The following is a 10,492-nucleotide window of genomic DNA, read 5'->3' on the forward strand; positions in this document are numbered from 1 at the left end:
GACCCCCTATAGGAATGTGCGATCATCATGAAACGTTCAGATCACTTACAACTCAATAGATTCTACCTTCTTGTAACGTTTCAGCCTGGATGGACCTTGTTTTCACACAAATGGACCCAGAATGATGTGAAATTGTGCTTCGTGCAACATAATTCTGGGTGCCATTTAAAAACCATAAGTGCTAATGACTCTATTCCTTTTTGTGGTTGTAGGGGCTGTTGATTGGAGTACACTAAAACAAACCTGATCTCTCTAGGACATTCAGAAGCCAAGTTATCAGCCCACAAATGTGTAACTGGATTACTTCTTTAAATTGACACCAGATCCGGTGACCTTTGGGACATGGTTTGACCCCCTATAGGAATGTGCGATCATCATGAAACGTTCAGATCACTTACAACTCAATAGATTCTACCTTCCTGTAACGTTTCAGCCTGATTGGACCTTGGTTTCACACAAATGGACCCAGAATGATGTGAAATAGTGCTTCGTGCAACATAATTCTGGGTGCCATTTAAAAACCATAAGTGCTAATGACTCCATTCCTTTTTGGGGTAATGGGGGCTGTTAATTGGAGTACTCTAAAAGAAACCTGACCTCTCTAGGATATTCAAAAGCCAATTTATAAGCCAACAAAGGTGTAACTGGACTACTTCTTTAAAGTGACACCAGGCCCGGTGACCTTTGGGACATGGTTTGACCCCCTATAGGAATGTGGGATCATCATGAAACGTTCAGATCACTTACAACTCAATAGATTCTACCTTCTTGTAACGTTTCAGCCTGATTGGACCTTGTTTTCACACAAATGAACCCAGAATGATGTGAAATTGTGCTTCGTGCAACATATTTCTGGGTGCCATTTAAAAACCATAAGTGCTAATGACTCCATTCCTTTTTGTGGTTGTAGGGGCTGTTGATTGGAGTACACTAAAACAAACCTGATCTCTCTAGGACATTCAGAAGCCAAGTTATAAGCCCACAAAGGTGTAATTGGACTACTTCTTTAAAGTGACACCAGGCCCGGTGACCTTTGGGACATGGTTTTACCCCCTATAGGAATGTGCGATCATCATGAAACGTTCAGATCACTTACAACTCAATAGATTCTACCTTCTTGTAACGTTTCAGCCTGGATGGACCTTGTTTTCACACAAATGGACCCAGAATGATGTGAAATTGTGCTTCGTGCAACATAATTCTGGGTGCCTTTTACAAACCATAAGTGCTAATGACTCCATTCCTTTTTGAGATTGTAGGGGCTGTTGATTGGAGTACACTAAAACAAACCTGATCTCTCTAGGACATTCAGAAGCCAAGTTATAAGCCCACAAAGGTGTAATTGGACTACTTCTTTAAAGTGACACCAGGCCCGGTGACCTTTGGGACATGGTTTTACCCCCTATAGGAATGTGCGATCATCATGAAACGTTCAGATCACTTACAACTCAATAGATTCTACCTTCCTGTAACGTTTCAGCCTGATTGGACCTTGGTTTCACACAAATGGACCCAGAATGATGTGAAATAGTGCTTTGTGCAACATAATTCTGGGTGCCATTTACAAACCATAAGTGCTAATGACTCCATTCCTTTTTGGGGTAATGGGGGCTGTTAATTGGAGTACTCTAAAAGAAACCTGACCTCTCTAGGATATTCAAAAGCCAATTTATAAGCCCACAAAGGTGTAACTGGACTACTTCTTTAAAGTGACACCAGGCCCGGTGACCGTTGGGACATGGTTTGACCCCCTATAGGAATGTGCGATCATCATGAAACGTTCAGATCACTTACAACTCAATAGATTCTACCTTCTTGTAACGTTTCAGCCTGGTTGGACCTTGTTTTCACACAAATGGACCCAGAATGATGTGAAATTGTGCTTCGTGCAACATAATTCTGGGTGCCTTTTACAAACCATAAGTGCTAATGACTCCATTCCTTTTTGTGGTTGTAGGGGCTGTTGATTGGAGTACACTAAAACAAACCTGATCTCTCTAGGACATTCAGAAGCCAAATTATAAGCCCACAAATGTGTAACTGGACTACTTCTTTAAATTGACACCAGATCCGGTTACCTTTGGGACATGGTTTGACCCCCTTAGGAAAGTGCTATCATCATGAAACGTTCAGATCACTTACAACTCAATAGATTCTACCTTCCTGTAACGTTTCAGCCTGATTGGACCTTGTTTTCACACAAATGAACCCAGAATGATGTGAAAATGTGCTTCGTGCAACATAATTCTGGGTGCCATTTAAAAACCATAAGTGCTAATGACTCCATTCCTTTTTGGGGTAATGGGGGCTGTTAATTGGAGTACTCTAAAAGAAACCTGACCTCTCTAGGATATTCAAAAGCCAATTTATAAGCCAACAAAGGTGTAACTGGACTACTTCTTTAAAGTGACACCAGGCCCGGTGACCTTTGGGACATGGTTTGACCCCCTATAGGAATGTGGGATCATCATGAAACGTTCAGATCACTTACAACTCAATAGATTCTACCTTCTTGTAACGTTTCAGCCTGATTGGACCTTGTTTTCACACAAATGAACCCAGAATGATGTGAAATTGTGCTTCGTGCAACATATTTCTGGGTGCCATTTAAAAACCATAAGTGCTAATGACTCCATTCCTTTTTGTGGTTGTAGGGGCTGTTGATTGGAGTACACTAAAACAAATCTGATCTCTCTAGGACATTCAGAAGCCAAGTTATAAGCCCACAAATGTGTAACTGGACTACTTCTTTAAATTGACACCAGATCCGGTGACCTTTGGGACATGGTTTGACCCCCTTAGGAAAGTGCTATCATCATGAAACGTTCAGATCACTTACAACTCAATAGATTCTACCTTCCTGTAACGTTTCAGCCTAATTGGACCTTGTTTTCACACAAATGAACCCAGAATGATGTGAAATTGTGCTTCGTGCAACATAATTCTGGGTGCCATTTAAAAACCATAAGTGCTAATGACTCCATTCCTTTTCGGGGTAATGGGGGCTGTTAATTGGAGTACTCTAAAACAAACCTGACCTCTCTAGGATATTCAGAAGCCAAGTTATAAGCCCACAAAGGTGTAACTGGACTACTTCTTTAAAGTGACACCAGGCCCGGTGACCTTTGGGACATGGTTTGACCCCCTATAGGAATGTGCGATCATCATGAAACGTTCAGATCACTTACAACTCAATAGATTCTACCTTCTTGTAACGTTTCAGCCTGATTGGACCTTGTTTTCACACAAATGGACCCAGAATGATGTGAAATTGTGCTTCGTGCAACATAATTCTGGGTGCCTTTTACAAACCATAAGTGCTAATGACTCCATTCCTTTTTGAGATTGTAGGGGCTGTTGATTGGAGTACACTAAAACAAACCTGATCTCTCTAGGACATTCAGAAGCCAAGTTATAAGCCCACAAAGGTGTAATTGGACTACTTCTTTAAAGTGACACCAGGCCCGGTGACCTTTGGGACATGGTTTTACCCCCTATAGGAATGTGCGATCATCATGAAACGTTCAGATCACTTACAACTCAATAGATTCTACCTTCCTGTATCGTTTCAGCCTGATTGGACCTTGGTTTCACACAAATGGACCCAGAATGATGTGAAATAGTGCTTTGTGCAACATAATTCTGGGTGCCATTTACAAACCATAAGTGCTAATGACTCCATTCCTTTTTGGGGTAATGGGGGCTGTTAATTGGAGTACTCTAAAAGAAACCTGACCTCTCTAGGATATTCAAAAGCCAATTTATAAGCCCACAAAGGTGTACCTGGACTACTTCTTTAAAGTGACACCAGGCCCGGTGACCGTTGGGACATGGTTTGACCCCCTATAGGAATGTGCGATCATCATGAAACGTTCAGATCACTTACAACTCAATAGATTCTACCTTCTTGTAACGTTTCAGCCCTATTGGACCTTGTTTTCACACAAATGGACCCAGAATGATGTGAAATTGTGCTTCGTGCAACATAATTCTGGGTGCCTTTTACAAACCATAAGTGCTAATGACTCCATTCCTTTTTGTGGTTGTAGGGGCTGTTGATTGGAGTACACTAAAACAAACCTGATCTCTCTAGGACATTCAGAAGCCAAATTATAAGCCCACAAATGTGTAACTGGACTACTTCTTTAAATTGACACCAGATCCGGTTACCTTTGGGACATGGTTTGACCCCCTATAGGAATGTGGGATCATCATGAAACGTTCAGATCACTTACAACTCAATAGATTCTACCTTCTTGTAACGTTTCAGCCTGATTGGACCTTGTTTTCACACAAATGAACCCAGAATGATGTGAAATTGTGCTTCGTGCAACATATTTCTGGGTGCCATTTAAAAACCATAAGTGCTAATGACTCCATTCCTTTTTGTGGTTGTAGGGGCTGTTGATTGGAGTACACTAAAACAAACCTGATCTCTCTAGGACATTCAGAAGCCAAGTTATAAGCCCACAAAGGTGTAATTGGACTACTTCTTTAAAGTGACACCAGGCCCGGTGACCTTTGGGACATGGTTTTACCCCCTATAGGAATGTGCGATCATCATGAAACGTTCAGATCACTTACAACTCAATAGATTCTACCTTCTTGTAACGTTTCAGCCTGGATGGACCTTGTTTTCACACAAATGGACCCAGAATGATGTGAAATTGTGCTTCGTGCAACATAATTCTGGGTGCCTTTTACAAACCATAAGTGCTAATGACTCCATTCCTTTTTGAGATTGTAGGGGCTGTTGATTGGAGTACACTAAAACAAACCTGATCTCTCTAGGACATTCAGAAGCCAAGTTATAAGCCCACAAAGGTGTAATTGGACTACTTCTTTAAAGTGACACCAGGCCCGGTGACCTTTGGGACATGGTTTTACCCCCTATAGGAATGTGCGATCATCATGAAACGTTCAGATCACTTACAACTCAATAGATTCTACCTTCCTGTAACGTTTCAGCCTGATTGGACCTTGGTTTCACACAAATGGACCCAGAATGATGTGAAATAGTGCTTTGTGCAACATAATTCTGGGTGCCATTTACAAACCATAAGTGCTAATGACTCCATTCCTTTTTGGGGTAATGGGGGCTGTTAATTGGAGTACTCTAAAAGAAACCTGACCTCTCTAGGATATTCAAAAGCCAATTTATAAGCCCACAAAGGTGTAACTGGACTACTTCTTTAAAGTGACACCAGGCCCGGTGACCGTTGGGACATGGTTTGACCCCCTATAGGAATGTGCGATCATCATGAAACGTTCAGATCACTTACAACTCAATAGATTCTACCTTCTTGTAACGTTTCAGCCTGGTTGGACCTTGTTTTCACACAAATGGACCCAGAATGATGTGAAATTGTGCTTCGTGCAACATAATTCTGGGTGCCTTTTACAAACCATAAGTGCTAATGACTCCATTCCTTTTTGTGGTTGTAGGGGCTGTTGATTGGAGTACACTAAAACAAACCTGATCTCTCTAGGACATTCAGAAGCCAAATTATAAGCCCACAAATGTGTAACTGGACTACTTCTTTAAATTGACACCAGATCCGGTTACCTTTGGGACATGGTTTGACCCCCTTAGGAAAGTGCTATCATCATGAAACGTTCAGATCACTTACAACTCAATAGATTCTACCTTCCTGTAACGTTTCAGCCTGATTGGACCTTGTTTTCACACAAATGAACCCAGAATGATGTGAAAATGTGCTTCGTGCAACATAATTCTGGGTGCCATTTAAAAACCATAAGTGCTAATGACTCCATTCCTTTTTGGGGTAATGGGGGCTGTTAATTGGAGTACTCTAAAAGAAACCTGACCTCTCTAGGATATTCAAAAGCCAATTTATAAGCCAACAAAGGTGTAACTGGACTACTTCTTTAAAGTGACACCAGGCCCGGTGACCTTTGGGACATGGTTTGACCCCCTATAGGAATGTGGGATCATCATGAAACGTTCAGATCACTTACAACTCAATAGATTCTACCTTCTTGTAACGTTTCAGCCTGATTGGACCTTGTTTTCACACAAATGAACCCAGAATGATGTGAAATTGTGCTTCGTGCAACATATTTCTGGGTGCCATTTAAAAACCATAAGTGCTAATGACTCCATTCCTTTTTGTGGTTGTAGGGGCTGTTGATTGGAGTACACTAAAACAAATCTGATCTCTCTAGGACATTCAGAAGCCAAGTTATAAGCCCACAAATGTGTAACTGGACTACTTCTTTAAATTGACACCAGATCCGGTGACCTTTGGGACATGGTTTGACCCCCTTAGGAAAGTGCTATCATCATGAAACGTTCAGATCACTTACAACTCAATAGATTCTACCTTCCTGTAACGTTTCAGCCTAATTGGACCTTGTTTTCACACAAATGAACCCAGAATGATGTGAAATTGTGCTTCGTGCAACATAATTCTGGGTGCCATTTAAAAACCATAAGTGCTAATGACTCCATTCCTTTTCGGGGTAATGGGGGCTGTTAATTGGAGTACTCTAAAACAAACCTGACCTCTCTAGGATATTCAGAAGCCAAGTTATAAGCCCACAAAGGTGTAACTGGACTACTTCTTTAAAGTGACACCAGGCCCGGTGACCTTTGGGACATGGTTTGACCCCCTATAGGAATGTGCGATCATCATGAAACGTTCAGATCACTTACAACTCAATAGATTCTACCTTCTTGTAACGTTTCAGCCTGATTGGACCTTGTTTTCACACAAATGGACCCAGAATGATGTGAAATTGTGCTTCGTGCAACATAATTCTGGGTGCCTTTTACAAACCATAAGTGCTAATGACTCCATTCCTTTTTGAGATTGTAGGGGCTGTTGATTGGAGTACACTAAAACAAACCTGATCTCTCTAGGACATTCAGAAGCCAAGTTATAAGCCCACAAAGGTGTAATTGGACTACTTCTTTAAAGTGACACCAGGCCCGGTGACCTTTGGGACATGGTTTTACCCCCTATAGGAATGTGCGATCATCATGAAACGTTCAGATCACTTACAACTCAATAGATTCTACCTTCCTGTAACGTTTCAGCCTGATTGGACCTTGGTTTCACACAAATGGACCCAGAATGATGTGAAATAGTGCTTTGTGCAACATAATTCTGGGTGCCATTTACAAACCATAAGTGCTAATGACTCCATTCCTTTTTGGGGTAATGGGGGCTGTTAATTGGAGTACTCTAAAAGAAACCTGACCTCTCTAGGATATTCAAAAGCCAATTTATAAGCCCACAAAGGTGTACCTGGACTACTTCTTTAAAGTGACACCAGGCCCGGTGACCGTTGGGACATGGTTTGACCCCCTATAGGAATGTGCGATCATCATGAAACGTTCAGATCACTTACAACTCAATAGATTCTACCTTCTTGTAACGTTTCAGCCCTATTGGACCTTGTTTTCACACAAATGGACCCAGAATGATGTGAAATTGTGCTTCGTGCAACATAATTCTGGGTGCCTTTTACAAACCATAAGTGCTAATGACTCCATTCCTTTTTGTGGTTGTAGGGGCTGTTGATTGGAGTACACTAAAACAAACCTGATCTCTCTAGGACATTCAGAAGCCAAATTATAAGCCCACAAATGTGTAACTGGACTACTTCTTTAAATTGACACCAGATCCGGTTACCTTTGGGACATGGTTTGACCCCCTTAGGAAAGTGCTATCATCATGAAACGTTCAGATCACTTACAACTCAATAGATTCTACCTTCCTGTAACGTTTCAGCCTGATTGGACCTTGTTTTCACACAAATGAACCCAGAATGATGTGAAAATGTGCTTCGTGCAACATAATTCTGGGTGCCATTTAAAAACCATAAGTGCTAATGACTCCATTCCTTTTTGGGGTAATGGGGGCTGTTAATTGGAGTACTCTAAAAGAAACCTGACCTCTCTAGGATATTCAAAAGCCAATTTATAAGCCAACAAAGGTGTAACTGGACTACTTCTTTAAAGTGACATCTGTCCCGGTGACCTTTGGGACATGGTTTGACCCCCTATAGGAATGTGGGATCATCATGAAACGTTCAGATCACTTACAACTCAATAGATTCTACCTTCTTGTAACGTTTCAGCCTGATTGGACCTTGTTTTCACACAAATGAACCCAGAATGATGTGAAATTGTGCTTCGTGCAACATATTTCTGGGTGCCATTTAAAAACCATAAGTGCTAATGACTCCATTCCTTTTTGTGGTTGTAGGGGCTGTTGATTGGAGTACACTAAAACAAATCCGATCTCTCTAGGACATTCAGAAGCCAAGTTATAAGCCCACAAATGTGTAACTGGACTACTTCTTTAAATTGACACCAGATCCGGTGACCTTTGGGACATGGTTTGACCCCCTTAGGAAAGTGCTATCATCATGAAACGTTCAGATCACTTACAACTCAATAGATTCTACCTTCCTGTAATGTTTCAGCCTAATTGGACCTTGTTTTCACACAAATGAACCCAGAATGATGTGAAATTGTGCTTCGTGCAACATAATTCTGGGTGCCATTTAAAAACCATAAGTGCTAATGACTCCATTCCTTTTCGGGGTAATGGGGGCTGTTAATTGGAGTACTCTAAAACAAACCTGACCTCTCTAGGATATTCAGAAGCCAAGTTATAAGCCCACAAAGGTGTAACTGGACTACTTCTTTAAAGTGACACCAGGCCCGGTGACCTTTGGGACATGGTTTGACCCCCTATAGGAATGTGCGATCATCATGAAACGTTCAGATCACTTACAACTCAATAGATTCTACCTTCTTGTAACGTTTCAGCCTGATTGGACCTTGTTTTCACACAAATGGACCCAGAATGATGTGAAATTGTGCTTCGTGCAACATAATTCTGGGTGCCTTTTACAAACCATAAGTGCTAATGACTCCATTCCTTTTTGTGGTTGTAGGGGCTGTTGATTGGAGTACACTAAAACAAACCTGATCTCTCTAGGACATTCAGAAGCCAAATTATAAGCCCACAAATGTGTAACTGGACTACTTCTTTAAATTGACACCAGATCCGGTTACCTTTGGGACATGGTTTGACCCCCTTAGGAAAGTGCTATCATCATGAAACGTTCAGATCACTTACAACTCAATAGATTCTACCTTCCTGTAATATTTCAGCCTGATTGGACCTTGTTTTCACACAAATGGACCCAGAATGATGTGAAATTGTGCTTCGTGCAACATAATTCTGGGTGCCATTTAAAAACCATAAGTGCTAATGACTCCATTCCTTTTTGGGGTAATGGGGGCTGTTAATTGGAGTACTCTAAAAGAAACCTGACCTCTCTAGGATATTCAAAAGCCAATTTATAAGCCAACAAAGGTGTAACTGGACTACTTCTTTAAAGTGACACCAGGCCCGGTGACCTTTGGGACATGGTTTGACCTCCTATAGGAATGTGGGATCATCATGAAACGTTCAGATCACTTACAACTCAATAGATTCTACCTTCTTGTAACGTTTCAGCCTGATTGGACCTTGTTTTCACACAAATGAACACAGAATGATGTGAAATTGTGCTTCGTGCAACATATTTCTGGGTGCCATTTAAAAACCATAAGTGCTAATGACTCCATTCCTTTTTGTGGTTGTAGGGGCTGTTGATTGGAGTACACTAAAACAAATCTGATCTCTCTAGGACATTCAGAAGCCAAGTTATAAGCCCACAAATGTGTAACTGGACTACTTCTTTAAATTGACACCAGATCCGGTGACCTTTGGGACATGGTTTGACCCCCTTAGGAAAGTGCTATCATCATGAAACGTTCAGATCACTTACAACTCAATAGATTCTACCTTCCTGTAACGTTTCAGCCTGATTGGACCTTGTTTTCACACAAATGAACCCAGAATGATGTGAAATTGTGCTTCGTGCAACATAATTCTGGGTGCCATTTAAAAACCATAAGTGCTAATGACTCCATTCCTTTTTTGGGTAATGGGGGCAGTTAATTGGAGTACTCTAAAACAAACCTGACCTCTCTAGGATATTCAGAAGCCAAGTTATAAGCCCACAAAGGTGTAACTGGACTACTTCTTTAAAGTGACACCAGGCCCGGTGACCTTTGGGACATGGTTTGACCCCCTATAGGAATGTGCGATCATCATGAAACGTTCAGATCACTTACAACTCAATAGATTCTACCTTCCTGTAAGGTTTCAGCCTGATTGGACCTTATTTTCACACAAATGGACCCAGAATGAAGTGAAATTGTGCTTCGTGCAACATAAATCTGGGTGCCATTTACAAACCATAAGTGCTAATGACTCCATTCCTTTTTGAGATTGTAGGGGCTGTTGATTGGAGTACACTAAAACAAACCTGATCTCTCTAGGACATTCAGAAGCCAAGTTATAAGCCCACAAAGGTGTAATTGGACTACATCTTTAAAGTGACACCAGGCCCGGTGACCTTTGGGACATGGTTTTACCCCCTATAGGAATGTGCGATCATCATG

Source organism: Nothobranchius furzeri, unplaced genomic scaffold, assembly GCF_043380555.1.
Source record: "Nothobranchius furzeri strain GRZ-AD unplaced genomic scaffold, NfurGRZ-RIMD1 Scf029, whole genome shotgun sequence".
NCBI classification, from domain to species: domain Eukaryota; kingdom Metazoa; phylum Chordata; class Actinopteri; order Cyprinodontiformes; family Nothobranchiidae; genus Nothobranchius; species Nothobranchius furzeri.